At 48.0% G+C, this 15,504-nt stretch overlaps 1 protein-coding gene across 6 annotated transcripts in view; it reads right to left on the reverse strand.

Moving 5' to 3' along the window:
* PITPNM2 (phosphatidylinositol transfer protein membrane associated 2) overlaps positions 1-14,869 on the reverse strand; it is a 131,261-nt gene extending 116,392 nt beyond the window's left edge. For 5 of the 6 annotated variants that reach the window (XM_034068009.1, XM_034068007.1, XM_034068006.1 and 2 more), the window contains exon 1: positions 14,768-14,869. The gene's annotated coding sequence lies outside the window, so the exon portion shown is untranslated. Of the gene's footprint in view, positions 1-3,383; positions 3,436-14,767 lie in introns of those variants that run through there. The other variant, XM_034068004.1, reaches the window with a different exon arrangement.
* Between the last annotated feature and the right edge of the window lie 635 nt (positions 14,870-15,504).

A 15,504-nucleotide genomic window follows, 5' to 3' on the forward strand; every position in this document is an offset into this window, starting at 1 on the left:
GTACTTCAGGGCACATGCATGTGTTATATCCCCCACTCAGCCATCACTCCACTCTGTTCTTGACATGTTCACGGTTGAATGGGGCTTTGTGCATCCTGGTCTAGTGGAAGCCCCTATGGCTTTAACTCAAACTGTTCTATGATTCTTAGACCTCTGAGTATATTCAGGTTCCTTGAAGTCTTCCTTAATTTCTTGGCTTATCCTGTTTGTCTGCCCCTGCTGTCCTCCAAGCAACAGCCAGAACAGAACAGCTCTCAGCAGTGCAAGGTCTGAGCGGGTGGATGGAGAAGGGAAAGCTGGATGGAGTGTGTGCAGCCCTTCCCTGCCAAGCCATCCAGGGCAGGCAGACGGCTTCAGGAAGTCAACAGAGATCAGCAGATAACTTGGCCATACGTGCATGCAAGGGAGACAGGGCCTCAGCAGCTCCCACACACCCCAGAGAGCCACCCGCTCAGAGTAAAGCTGCCTTTAACTCACTGAAGCCCAAGGCTGCAGCAATATTCCCTTTCCCTTCAGGTCAGGAAAGAAGCTGTGCTTTGCACCACAACATGCAAATTTGGGTCCACATCCATACCAGAAAAAGCATCTCCTTAACTGGGACCTGCATTCAACCCTTAAGACCAGCATCTGCAACCAAAGGGTTGTAAGAATACATCAATATAGTCTGCTCCATGCTTGGGAAAGCCACTGGTATCGTCAGCTGTGATCCACTGCTCCAGTTAACAGACAGATTTATGTCTGACCAACAGTCTAATGAAAAATGACCACTGTACTTCTGGACCTTCCTGCACAGCCATTAAAAACAATAACAGTGCTGGCACAGGTCAGACTGATCCTGGAGGAAGAGCAAACGTGAGGAACATTTCAGGACCATTAATCTCAGAGACCTCACCAGGAGCAAGCAGCTGGACAGCTTAAAAGTATATTTAGTCCACAAATGCTTATTAACGTCAGAGGCTGATTCAGAGCTGAGCTACTCGCATGGAGTGCAAATGCCACTTCTGCTTTCCCAGCCCGGGGTTACAACAACAAGTGTTGGGTATCAGGTTGCTCAACGTACCTCAAAACCTCCCGTGATGCAACTATGAGATGTGGATCTAAGCTGAGCTGGAAACCACAGGTCCAGTCTGTAGTCCTACGGAGTCTGAGCTGAGTCCTAAAGACAAGGGAGTCCCACGTGCCAGATCTGGCTCCTGTACAACTTTCCACTGTGGTCTCACAGCAGCCACCACACGTCTGCATCCTCATGTGCACCACGCAGAGGAAACGCTCCAGCCAGACAATGGTATTAGAGCATTTCCTTAGCTTTGCTGGGCACTTTGAGAGGTGAAAGCACCATGTATGAAGAACCAACCGGATCCAGCTATCCAGGACAAGCTACAAGTCAGTATTTGCAACACACACACAGAGATGCAGTTGTCCTTCAGACTCACTAGATGCCATTCCTTGATGTCACCCAAATGAGTGCCATGCGCTACAAAGCTGAAGCTTAGTTTTCTTTCCATTTATTGACTATCATTCTTGCTCCAACTATTAATAGTCAAGACCAGACATAAATAAAATGGACACTGCAAGTTCACAACAAAACTAACAGTGAAAATCATCACTGCTTTTAAAATCACATCTTGACATCAATCAAAGGGAAATATGTGCTTATTTCAGTGATACAAACCTGTGTTGAGTTTGGGGGTGTGCTTTGGGGCACAATTAACCCACTACATTCCTAAGGAATCCTTTAAGAAGAAGACCTTTCCAGAAAGGGAAATGTAAGGCATTTCTTCCCCTGCTGTTCCACACAATGAGATGATCTGAAGCCCAAAGGATTTTCTCTCTAAATCACCTATTCAAATACATTCAAATAGAACATTTTAATCTTGCTTTGCATTTCAACTTTTAAAGGCTTTTCCAGGAAGGCCTCATGAGTCTTTTAGCCATTCTGCCACACTGAGCTCCCAGTAAACAAGAGCCCTCACATTACATTTCTTTTTTAAAGGGATTATATATATATATGTATGGTTTTAACCCAATATATAGATGGTCTGGTTAAGTCTTAGTATTTTTTACATGTCAGACAAAAGGCACTGGGATTTGTCACTATCCAGTCTACATTTGTTTTCACAAGCTTGACAAGTCTCTATAGATGCTGGACAATATCCACCTAAAAGAAGCATCTACCATAACCTAAGCACATAAATACAGGCTGACTCCAATCCTTTGGTTCTGAGGAACTCAACACAGTTCCCAGAATTAGCAGGGCTGGACCCATAACGTGTCTCAGTGTTCTGTTGACCCATTGTGGGAGCTGTGCAAACCCAGAGAGCAGACCCAAAGCCTCCTCAGTTTCAGAAAACCAACCTTCAAGCTTCCTACCAGCTTTCCCCTTTTCTGTTTCAGGGTTGGGGTTTTTCTGCCTGTGCTTCCAGGCTGGGAAGGGTGACAAAACAACCTCTCTTCAGTGAAAGCAAGTCTGAAACAATTACTCCAAACAGACGGAGCTCTCTATACGCTTGTTAACTGTACTGAAATCAAAAGTGGTTAGAAGCAAAAGCACTTCTGAACAACAGAAACTGAAAGTATTGCCTTTGGGAAATGTGAACATCAGCATCTTCCCTAACTGAAAGTAAGGGAAGATCATTAATGGAGTCTAGGACACCCTGACACATTTATAAGCCTTATTCCCTGCCACAATCATATGCAATTCACCTCGACTGTATTCCCAAGTCAGAGCTTTCACAAATCACTGCAGTTTGCAGAGGCCTCACTGATGCTATTCTTAATTTACTTATTTTTAAGGTGTGAGAACAGATTACCAATGCAAAATTCAAACTCAAAACTTGTCAGTTTTAAGCCTCTTTTAGATTGGTAATAATTAACCCTATCTGCATTTCAGAAACACTTTGTGATAAGTGGTAATCAAATACATAGCTAAAACTGCTCCTGCTTTAAATTTATACTACTGAAAGGCAGGAGCCTTCAGCATTATTCATCAGGGGACACATTTGTCCAAGCCAAACCACCAGGAAAAAGCCACCCAGCAAAACAGGAGTTAATTCAAGAGCTCCCAAAAGGCCAGAAGAACATTTCTATTAAGGTGAATGTTACAAACTTGCTTCCCTGAAAGCCCTTAGAGGAAGGTGAGATCTCTCCAAAGAGGTCTCTGGGCATCGGAGCAGCTCAGAAACACATGCAAAGACCAGTTTTGGCTTTGGAGCAGCAGCCAGTTCATCACACAAGGCACACAGCAGCACCCCACACTTATAACTACACAGACCGACATGCAAATACATTTTACAAGGAGGAAGAGGTCCCATTCTGCAAGCAGAAAGTGGCCCATATTCAGCACACTGAAAACACTACATTACCCTAACAGAACTAGCAGTTACCTTTCTATGCAGGATGATAAAGATGCTTTCTGCTGGCTTCTGAAGGCTTCTCAACTCATGTTACAGTCCACTTTTCTCTCCTTGCTCTTAAGAGGTACCATCATTGCCACCACTAAAACACTAACAGAGCTCCCACCTCACCATTACCTGAACACACACTTGGCAACAACTGCAGACCAGAACACCCTGGTGAGCGTTCTGGTCTCTCACATCCAAGAGCAGAGTCCTGCTGAGCAAAGGCAACAGAAAGCAAGACTCAGGCTGCTCCTGCAGAGTCAGAGACACAGACAGCACTACCTTGCAGGGATAAATGAACACGCAAGACTGCTCCTGGAGAACACCACAGCTGCTTTAGCTCAGCCTACTGCTTTTGCACAATCTGCATTAACAAATACTAAGCCTGAACGAGTGTCAGCTGTGGTCAAACACTGCATGCCCGTGGTTTGGAAGCATCAGCTTCAGACCACAAACAGTCACAGGAGTCCTTTATCCTCAGAGAAGGTGTTTTCTGTTCTGTTCTCTCTTAGCCACCTGAAGACATAAAGGGAATTTAAGTGAGCAACTGAAAAGCAACAAACCAGAGAGAAAGAAATCCAAACCCCTGCAGAAGTCTGTAATCAGGAACAGGCTCTGGGACGTGTCAGGAAATCAATCAACATGCAAAATACATGCAGCAGTTAACCAGAAAACAGGAGCAGCTCGAAAAGGCTCCTAAACCATTTCCCTCTGTCTGATGCTCGTAGCATCTGGACTCTCCAAAGTGCCTCTGGGGTCACATTCCCCAAGGAGCACAGCATCCTGAGCTCACTGGAAGCAGCCAGACCCAGGGGGAAGGGACAGAAAGCAAACAGCACAATGTTTCCACAAAGCTGCCTGGGCTCTGGAGCTTGCTGTACCAATAATGAGCTTCTCCATTGCAAAGCACTCTCCCTCCTTTCTTAAAAGTCATATTACCTCATATGAAATGGGGCTGGGGTGTGAGGTGTTCCAACCCATTGCTCTCATGAGGCTGCGAGAAAAATACATTTAGAAAACCACATATGCACCCTTTATGTTATTGGGTGGTTTATATATATATATATGTATGTATGTATGTTATAACATCCATGATTGTTATGAACCTCACAGCAGCCTATGTAAAGAGGTAAGAGTTCACATTTAACATCACACACCGACAATGGCAACATTCCCTACAGCCTCCAGGACACCTCACCTCCCCAGACAGAGCATCCTGCCTCCACGGTGGGATCCCAGGCACTGCACTGGCACGGTATTGGTTTGAAGTAGGCAGTTGTGTTTTGTATAAGTAAGGTTGAGCTTCAGATCTCAACAAGCAGCTTTTCTAACACCTATTTAGAGGCAAGTTCCAACTGCCCTCTGAGAGAAGTAAAACCTACACAGTGTTTTCTTCCAGGAGCACAAAAGTGGAGGAGGAGAAGGACAAAAATAGCAAAAGGCTCTTGGTGGGTTCAGCACCTGTGTGTGCTAAAGGCACTTCATGTTTTATGCACGAGAGTGTTATCACCCCTAAGTGAATCAGCCCAATGAGGTCCCTACAGCCTGCTTATAGGAGCACCTTTTCCCAGATTTCACTTTAATTCACCCATTTGATTTCCTTTCCAGCCATTTATAACCAGGTGTATTTCCAGCAGAGAACAACACATCACTTCCACCTTGCCCTTTCCCATATAAATGTGGCAATTAGAGAAGAATTAGTCAACTCTGCAGCATTTCACCTGAAATAAAGCTCAAGTAATAATACAATTGGTGCTTGACAGCCAGAGGAGCAGCACAGTGTGTCAGGAACATGCTTAAAGAGGGGCTGAAATCCATTCATAGATCTCGATGGAAGCCTGTTCTCGTCAACAAAACCCACAATCCATAATAATGCTCAGTCCTGGGCTTTTCTCCTCTGTTCTATCTGAGCTCATCTGCTGATCAATGAGGAGTCCCATGGAATAGCACTTGGAATTTCAATGTCAACACAGCAGTACTGTGGTAATGATTGAAAATATTTACATATTGCCTCATTGATCGTGGGGTGTTCCTTTCCCAGCCATCTGCCTACTGGGCACTCTGTAATTTTCCTTTGGTTTTAGGGCTTTAAATAGCTGTAAAGCAGGTTATTTGAATATCTTTGTGGCTAACATCCAGCATTCCACCTGAAACAGGCTCTCCTATTTACTCCTCATCCAGAACATCAGCTGGAGCATTAATCAATTCCATCCCATTGCAGGGAGAGGAGAGCAGGCATTTTCTGAGCAAGGACAAAATCAAAAAGCCAACACACAGCTGCTCCTTGCTCACCAGAACCAAGAGCCAACTCACCTACAAGGTCTCATTTTTAATGTGACTCAAGGGTGTCATTTTGACAACAGATGAGTCAAATGGAAATATGTCACTCACTCTGCACTCCTTGCCAGCCTTGAAGTAAAGAAACTCAAAAGGGCTTTTTATTTCCACCTCCAGATGGAATATCTTACGATAACAACAGCCCCTGGGCTCTGTAGTGTGTGCCTGTGTTTACATTGCCTTCAGTAACTATTCAAGTTATAATAGTGTCAGACTGGTTTGGGTTGGAAGGTGATTAAAGCTCAACCAGTTCCACAGGCAGGGACACCTTCCACTGGAGCAGCTGCTCCAAGCCCCTGTGTCCAACCTGGCCTTGAGCACTGCCAGGGATGGGGCAGCCACAGCTTCTGTGGGCACCCTGTGCCAGCGCCTCAGCACCCTGACAGGGAAGGGCCTTTTCATAGTCTCTAATCTAAACCTCTCCTCTGTAGGTTTAAAGCCATTCCCCCCTTGTCGTGTTACTCCATGCCCTCATTCAAAGGTCTTTCCCAGGTTTCTTGTATCCCCTTTAGGCACTGGAGCTGCTCTAAGGTCTCCCCAGAGCCTTCTCTTCTCTAGGCTGAACCAAGCCAGCTCTCTCAGCCTGGCTCCATAGGAGATGTGCATTGCTCAAGTTACATACACTAGGCAGTTCAGGTCAGCTGCTGCCCTACAGACTGCAAGGATAAAGATTAAACAAGCATCAGCGAGACCCCTTGTACCAGTGCACCCAGAGACTCGCGCAGCCATCACTCACGGCAGGTTCACCTCACCCAGCTGAACCTCACATTCAGCAGGCCCTGGGGTACCCACCTGGCCTCAGAAACAGGGATTTCACCTCCAGAAACCCCAAGCAACAGCACAATGCACCTCTCTGAGAGCTGCTCCGAGCACCAACATCCTGCGCTCCCCCAGCACAAGCAGTTCCAGGTAACGTTTGCATCCTTGATTCCATGTTTCCACATAAAACCATATTAAAAAGCTTTGAAAAGCTGATCTGCATGCATCCTTCTAGGAAGTTTAAGAGCAAGTTAAATAAAATATAGAGGAAAGACTGACATCTACACAATCTACAAGTTTGCTGCAAGAGATCTTTGCAGAATACTTGATAGGAGTATTAAAAAGGTGGTTCTCAAACAGAGAAAGGGGCTTTTTCAGTGGCTCCAAACCTCTTTATAATCAGAAACTGTCTCTCCTAGCTGCTGCTGCTGCTGCTATTAATTTGATTTAGGAAGAACAGGAGGTCTAAGAGTCAAATTATTCCCAGCCTTTAAACCAGGAATAAGAATACTCTCAACACAGCTTCCCTGATCTCGGTAACAATGTTTAAGATAAAACATCACCTCATTTTTCAGTTCTACTCTGATAAGGAACAAAACATAAGTTCTGTCAGCAAAATGACTTGCAGACAACATAGTATGGAGTGGGGAGAAACAAAGAAGTGCTCCAACATATCCATCTTTGATAGCACAGATGCTCCATTATACAATGAAATCTCCCCTTTCTGTCAAGCTCATTTTTCTGCTGGGGCAACTGTATGAAGGAGAAGGACAGAAGGATAATAGAAGGTGGCCCTTCCCCTCCACCCTCTTCACACAGATGTGTCTGTAGGTGTGATCTGGCTCTTGACCTGATGAGGTCCACTGAGTGTCAGGCACAGAAAGAAAAGCACCTACAAAACATAAGGAGCAGCTTTCCTTACAGCTTTGCATAAATAGTTGTTGCTGTTAGCAAACAGTTCATAAGAACCTGAAACTCCAAGAAGTTTCATTATCCTGAGTCTTCCCACCCCAACACAGTGATGCTGCATTGCCAATACTACAGAGCATCAGGCAGAGGTATCAGAGCACGCACCCTCAGCAGTCACATAAACCATCTCCTGCTCTCCTAAATGTATGGATGTGGATTAAAACCAGGAGGCCAAAACACTACACAGAAGCTGTAGTAAAACATTTGCTCTATCAGGTAGCTTGCTCAAATTTGCTCTTCCCTCTCACAGAGGTAACGTGTGAAGTAAATGTGCCTTTCTGAAAAGCCTATTTATAGGCATTAAATGTAACCACAAGACAGCATTAAGAATTATTGTGTCCTCCCCAAGCAGACAAAAGACACACTTTGTCCATACTAAACACATCTTTGGGGGTATTTGATGGAAGATGTTTACCATCTGTTGAAGTTAAAACTTGGAACAATATTTTACACTCCAGATGCAGGTTAGACAAATAATGGGTCCCGAGAGTCTGGGTAAACAGCACTTAGGAATAAGGGAGAGAGAAAACAAAAGCTGTCCTCTGCTTCTCCATCAGTTTGTTTTGGTGGATCTAGAGCCTAAGAGCACCATGGTCAAAAGACTAACAGCCTGCTTGGAGATGGAGAAGACAGAGCAAAACTGGAGACAGAAAACTCCTGGACTTTTATTGTCTCTTCTACTGAGCCATGATCTGCAACATTTCGTGTGTCTGCTACTGGTTTACCCTTGTTTAAACCAGAAGCAATCCTCTACCTTTGCTTGTAAAGAGCACTGAAAGTCAGCCACAGCAATGGTACTGAGGAGATGAGGATGGCAGAGAAAAAGCAAACGAGAGGCCTTCCTCCCCCTTCTGTTCTTGTTCACAAAATATCTCCGAGCTATTTACATACTCGCATCCTGAACTCCCCCTCCGGTTTCACAGTTTGCAGTTAACTCTGCATTCTGCTGCAGATAACACATGTTTAGCTTCCAGCATGTTTAGGCTAGAACACCCTCTGAACGTAAGGCCAGGTCTCCAAAGCCACAGGGGGAAGTCCTTCCAGATGCAGAGCCTGGATAGAAGATAACAGACAGAAACATGAGGCTCCATCTCCCCACTGCCCTGAAGAAATCAACCTACCCAGCGAAGCAGACAACGAAACAGCTTGGCAACGCCTACAGCTGGTGCTCAACCTCAGATCCAGTGAAAAGATGTAAATATTTAGATTTCCATTTCATCTGAGATGATAAATATAAAATGTCTATTTCCTTCTTCAAGGAAAAAAACCCATAACATTAAAATAGGTAAGCCACCCACAGAGAGAAAGTGATTCTGCAGTGTTTCTACCTTTAGAAAGAGGATATTTAAGTTATGGTATTGATCTTGAAACCAATTACAATCACAAGTGAAGTTATTCCCATTGAATTGTCTTCTTATGTATATAAAACATAAATCACATCACATCAATATATAAATACGTACGTAAAATTGTTTTGCTGTTCACTCTGAACACAAGTGACTGACGGCAGCCCATTATTTTACCTCTTAAGAAATGCCCACAGCCCTTCAGGGTTCCCTATGGAGCAGTAACTCTGACTTCAACCCAAATCATCTAAGAACAGCCCAGAGCAATGCACCAAGTCCCAGACCAGATTCTGTACAAGTAACCCATTCAAGGCACAGCAGAAGCTGGGCTGCTGTTTACCACGGATGTACTACAAAAACCTGAAGTCCTCCCATAACCTTTCAAAGCACATAATGGAATTAAGGCCCCAGTACACATCCAGAGTTAAGTCATGCAAACACCAAACTTCTTTAGGGCTGAAGATAAGGCTGCCCTGCCCTGGGAGTTCCAAGATACCAAAGTGCTCAAGGTGCTGATGTGATTACACACACTCCCACTCTCCACACTAGTTACTGTGAAACGCCTTCTCAGGTCATTGCTCTGTGGGTTAAGGCTGTTAATGGGCTTGAATTAGTGTCCCCAAGCTCAGGGATCATTATGTAAGTGCCAGCAATCCAAACAAATCAGTTAACTTCCCTGTCCCTTACAGGAATCCCTGCCCTGATGATTATGAAACTTCCAGCTGCTCATTCACCGTTATCTGTCCCAAATCCCCCCAGTTACACTGCAAGAATCAGATGCTCCTTCCCAGCTAGTGGCAAACAACCTTCTGAGCTGTTATGGGACTGTCCAGACCTCTGCTCCCCTTATCCATGACGAGACTATAGGAACTCTTAGAAAACCCCAAGCAGAAATCCCAGTATCTGGTCTCCAACAGGAGACTTTGCTGTTTAAAGGCACAAAGAAAGATGAGTGGCCCTCACTTTTCCCCATCACACCAAGGGAGTCTCTCCTATTCACCTGATCTCAACTGCTTTCCTGCAGAGGAGTTTGAAGGTTCCTGCTTACAACATCACAGCACCCACCAACCTCAGCTGTCCAAACAACAAAGCCAGGGCTGTAAAAGCCATGCAGAGCCCTCAGGATCCAAGACACCCAGTGCTCCGGGTTGGGATTTCTGTGCGAACACTCTGACGTGCACAAGGACACCCATTTCTGGATGCTGCATCTCTTCAAATCTGCCCCAGCAGGATTTTCTGGAGGCTGCTTAAAAGACAGCAGGAAAACCCCATTGTAATTTGGAGTCCTCAAGCACCAGCTCGGTGAGGAGAAGACAAGGATCAGCCTTTCCTACAGAGGGCTGCTGGAAGAGCGGCCGCAGAACAGGGTGTCCACGTTCCTTGTGCCCAGCACACTGTTTAACCAGCAGAGGTGTTGACTTCCCATCCCTGCCCTCCTGCAGGCTCAGAGCACTGGTATGTGCCCTCCTGCCAGGCAGCAGCCCTGAGGATGCAGGAGCAATGACCCTAATACCTTTGCTCCCCAACTCAGGAGCACCCGGACAGGGCTGGCTGCTTCACTGTAGCTTTCCACACCGTTTACTGAGCTGGGCTGTGTCAATCATCAAGCCTAGGATAACCAGGTCCTTGTTATATCCTTGCATATGGGAGCCCAAATGCAGGAGGAGATGCTCATTTCCCCTCCTGGCTTTGCAATGAAAGACAATTCAGGCAGCTGGGACCTCCTCAGATGTGCCCAAGCTCTCCAGGGCAGCTTTTAGCCCTGTTACTTCCTGCTCTTTCATGGCAAATCATGCGGCTCTCTGCACCCACATATGCTCAATAACTATTTCTCTCCACTTGCCTAAGCAACCTCTTATTTCTTCTCCCCTTTGAAGCATGACCCTGTATCAAACACACTCAGGAAACTGGGAAGCAGCTGTCTCCAGTTACTGCCACCTCTCAGGAGCATCCTTTGATCCCCACAGCCACGCTTCAAATAGAAAGATGCCTTTATCCCAACTGGTTTCTAAGCTCTCCAGTGGGATGTAACAAAGCATTTTGCTGTGAGCGTCTAAGGAGATATCTATATTTAAAACAAGAACACCACCAATACAGTCACACTGTCAAAACCCCTTCCTATGGAAAACGCACAAGGATGACTTCCGGAGCTCCACATACTGACTTGGCATCATGCTGATTCAAGCTACATGAAGCGATAGGATCTGACTTAGCTCCAAGCTCAATCGTTTTGTTCTCCTCACATTAAGAACATCTAAATACCATCATTACTTTGTTCATTTAGGATTTCATAGCAGTCTTGGCATGGACCCCATGACCAGAGAAGCCACATTCCCCTTGAGTTCACACAGCCTCCTCTGCCCCCGTACAACACTGTGGCACTTGGATTTCCTCCAATGCCCAGGAAACAAAGTTAAAAATAAAGTGGTTTATTTATTTTCTCCTTGCCCCCATTAATTCCTCCATTCCCATTCGCACTGAATTCTATATAACGTTTTTGTCTATAAGACGCTTTCAGGCTCAATATTAAATGTAGAAATACTGTGCTAATTTGGGGAGACAACACAAAATGTTCATCACATCCTCCCCTATGTCAGCATTCAGAAATTAAAGGGTATCTTCACCATTTAGAGCAATTGGTATTACAAAACCCATGGCTTTTAGATGTTGCTTTTCCCTGCACAGAAAACAAAGAGCAGACAGGCCCAGCCGCCTGTTCCTCCCCTCTCCCTCAAACAAGGCATGAGTCTCCAATAAAAGGAAGCCTAAAGAACATCATGTGAAAAAAACTGTTTCTCAATGGATCATGCTGGTCCTAGAACAGGACATTACTATGAATATGCATGAATGGCATGAGTCAAACTACACCCAGGAGTAACCAGCTTTCGCTTGCCATTTTCTGAACCCTTCCAGTCAGGCTGCCAAGACAGCAACTGAATGACAAGGTTTTGGTTTGAATGAAGGGGGGGGGGAGATTAATGTTGGTTTGGATTAATTGGAGGAACCTGAAATTAGCTTCTTTCAATGTGCTGCTTCTCTTTGGCCAATGCACCGGAGCAGTAACAAACTGAGACTAGAAAGAGACTATTGCTTTCAATTCAGAACCCCTCAGCACCACTGTCAGTTGTAGGGTTTGAGCATTTCTGTTATAAAACACACCAGGACAAGGTCTTTCCAAACTGGTTGCTGTCAACAGAGAAGTTAGATAAAACTCCCACTTGCCAGATGGCAAATCACAATAAATGCTCGGGCTGTTAGATGCACAACAGGCGACAAAGGCATTGAAAAACACCATCAAAGCAAAGCTAGAATAGAAAGGGTATTTTAATAAGGAGTTATCATCTGGGGGGAAAGATGCTTGTAGAGCTCCTCAGAATCAAAAGTCATGCATTGAGAGCTTCTTACTTTCCTCACCACCCCATGTAAGCATGAGGAACAGCCAACAGTTTAGGCAGTTACGTTAGGTATAGGGCCACCAGCAACAAGAGCCTCAGAGTTCACCCTTTTGACATACTTAGAACCCTTTCTGCCAAGTTACTTACAAATACACTGTTAAAGGATACCAGGGAATTGTTTACTCAAACCACTACTGTTTCCTCAATGCAGATGCAAGAAAAAGTTGTATTAAGAAGATAAACAGCTGCTACTGTATGCTATTTAAATGGCAACAAAAGCATCTAAGTGCCATAAAGGGAATAGTAAGGGAATTAAAAAGCATTTTTATGCATGAAGATGGCTAACATCCGTACATTCATTAAAGTGGTATCAACCATGGTTTTAATTAAAAGTTAGTGACAGAAACTTAAATATGATTAATGAAACCTAGCAACCTACCAGCAGCCTGCTCTAGCAAAGCAAGAGGCACAACGAGCTGCATACCCAGCCCTTGCTTGCTCCTTTCGCTTTCCCTCTCGGAGATGCTGCCACAGTCAGAACACATTGCCAGGACCACAGAGCAGCGTTCCTCTGAGAAACAGCAAGCCAGGACAAGTCTGCAGCTGTGCTTTCATGCTTGGCCATGCTTTATTCCATGTATCCCGAGGAGGCATTTCAATTCCCGAGCAGCAGCACGGGGTCAAAACAACAAGGTGGTTACCTGTCAGAATAACCAGGCATACAGGGATCTATTGACCACTGCAGGCATGAGGTCTGCCAAGGGCCGGCAGAAAGGCTGCCCTGCAAGCAGCTATCTCGTATTCACCAGTGGAAAATATCCCTGAGAAGGCAGTGCTGAACTCTGTAACGCAGCCTCAGTCTCCTTGTGTTACTCAGGAGCACAACGCAGTCACGACAAAAATAAACTACGTGATAAAAATACAGCGCGAGGAGAAAGATGTGGGCAGGGAGAGGGAATTAGGATGGAATAGGAGGATAAGGAATCCTACAGGCCACAGAGAGTGCAACGTGCAATCAAGCCATCTCCTGTTTAAATCCTGATGTCTGCAAAGACTAATCTAGTGCCATTGTCCTGCTGAACCGGTGTCATATACAGAGCTGAGCACATGCAGATTATGCCTTCAAAGATGGGTTTTGGCATCGTATCACCCACTTAGCTGCTTCCAGACACACAGAGCCCATAGAAGATGGAAGCTCTCACTCCAGAGCAGGTACTAACAGAAGAAGGAACTTTTTCCTTTTGCTTCAATACACAATTTAAATAAACTTTGCTTCAATCGTGGCTCTTTAACATGAAACATGACAGGTCTGAACTGTGTGGCTGACTGAGCAGGCACTGCGCTGAGGGGCTCTGCTAAGGATGCTCCAGCTCCAGGTCGAGTGCACTCCTCTGGGCTCCTTCAGGGGAGCAAAAGGGGTTGGGGAGCAGGGGAAGGAAGGGATTTAACCCTCCCTGAAGCTGTTCGTGCTGTTGCCTGCTGTCATGGGGCAGGAATGGAGCCCAGGGTTGTTTGGGAACACCACAGGGCCCTGTCTCCCAAGTGATAGGGAAACCAGGAGAAGGGACCACCAGGCCCAGGGGAGAGGATCCCCTCTTATAGCCCATCATCCAGCTAAGGAATGGGCAACCTGCTCCTTCTAAAGGGAAATTCCTGCTCCTGCCCTCGCAAGGGGATCATGGCTGATTCCCAGGGATGTTCACTGCCCGCACGGGAGCCTCAAGCCCCAGAACCCACACGCTTCTTCCTTAGCCATAATCAGGCAAATCGCTCCTTCCATGAGCCCACGGCAGCTCTCACCCCTCTACCGGTACCACAGACAGGGAGCCCAGCACCGGTCAGCACCTCCCTGCCCTCCTCACAGCCAGGCCTCATCCCAGGGCCCCACCACAGCACAGGCCTCATCCCGGTGCCTCTGCCACAGAGGAGCCCATTGGAACCCAGCCCTGGGAGATGCGGTACGGGAGGAAGGAGGATGAGGAGGGTCGCGGCCGGGATGAAGGCTGCCCCTCGGGCTGGGCTCACACGTAGGGCGCCTGAAGGCAGCGGCTCCGTTCCCTGACCTCCAGCGCGGTCCGTGCACCTGCAGCACCACAGCCCGAGCACCGCTCCCTGTGCCGTGTGGGGAGCCCGGTGTGAGGGGCTCCATCACCGCCGGTACTCAAACCGCGACCGAGGGCAGGGGAAAGAGGTGTTCGGTGCTCGGTGCCTCCAGCACGGACAGGAAGGAGCGCGGGGGGTGCAGCGCAGCCAACCCCATCACCTCAGGGTACGTTAGAGCCAACCTCCCGTTATCCCCGTGCAGTACCGGACACCGCGCACCCGCAGCCCCGTCCCTCCCTGCCATTCACTCCTCTATTGGGGAAACTTTTACCACCGCCGCCTCCGGTGACCGCGGCCCGCAGGGGCCGTTCCTCCGCCGCCGCCCGCCGAGGCCCCGCCGAGCAGCCCCGGCCCCTCAGGGGAGGCTGAGGCCTCACCCCCCCCTCACCTCACCTCACGCTCCCCTCAGGCCCACCCCCGGTGCCCTCCCCGCCGCCCCCCGGTTCCCAATGCCACGCACCGGCTGCTCCCGGCGCAGCGGCCGCGGCTCCGGTTGGTGCTGCTGCTGCTGCTGCCGCTGCCTACGGGCGGCTCCCTGCCGACCTGCCCGCGCCCCGCTGGCATAATCCCCGGAGGGCCGGGCGCAGGCAGCTCCGCAGCCGCCGGCTGTGCCGCGGTGCGGGGACGGCGGAGGCGGTTGAGGTGAGGTGAGGCGGAGGCTGCAGCTGCGGAACGGGGCAGGCGGAGAGCCCCGCACCGGCTCTGCCCCGCACCGGCTCTGCCCCGCTCGGTCCGAGCCGTGCCCACCGCCGCCGAGCCGGCACTTCCTTCCCCGCGCCGCGCCGGGCCCGGCCGGCGCTCCCGCACGGCTCCGGGACCGCAGCGCCGCCTGCCGGCTGCGGACGGCACCGGGGCAGCGCTGAGGGGGGGCCCGGCCGGAACCGGGCCCGCAGGAGGGATGGGAACAACGGCCACCGAGACGGAGCGGCCCCAATGGGCAAAGCGCAGGCCCAGCTGGGCCCCGGTGCCTTGTGCAGGCTGAGCGCACCCTGCAATGAGTGGGAAACAATGAGGAAAGGGGGTTAGAGGACAAAAAAAGCAGTAAAATTTGCCAGTTTTCAGGTTTTTCTTTCTTTAAGGGTACATCACATCAGCACTGCTCCACTCCAGCTCCTGCACAGAGCGGGGCAATTCCAAACTCATCAGCTGATGGCTCCTGCACCTGAAGCATCAGTGCCACAGACACCGTTTATAACT

The sequence above is a fragment of the Melopsittacus undulatus genome, chromosome 12 (genome assembly GCF_012275295.1).
Source record: "Melopsittacus undulatus isolate bMelUnd1 chromosome 12, bMelUnd1.mat.Z, whole genome shotgun sequence".
Lineage (NCBI taxonomy): Eukaryota > Metazoa > Chordata > Aves > Psittaciformes > Psittaculidae > Melopsittacus > Melopsittacus undulatus.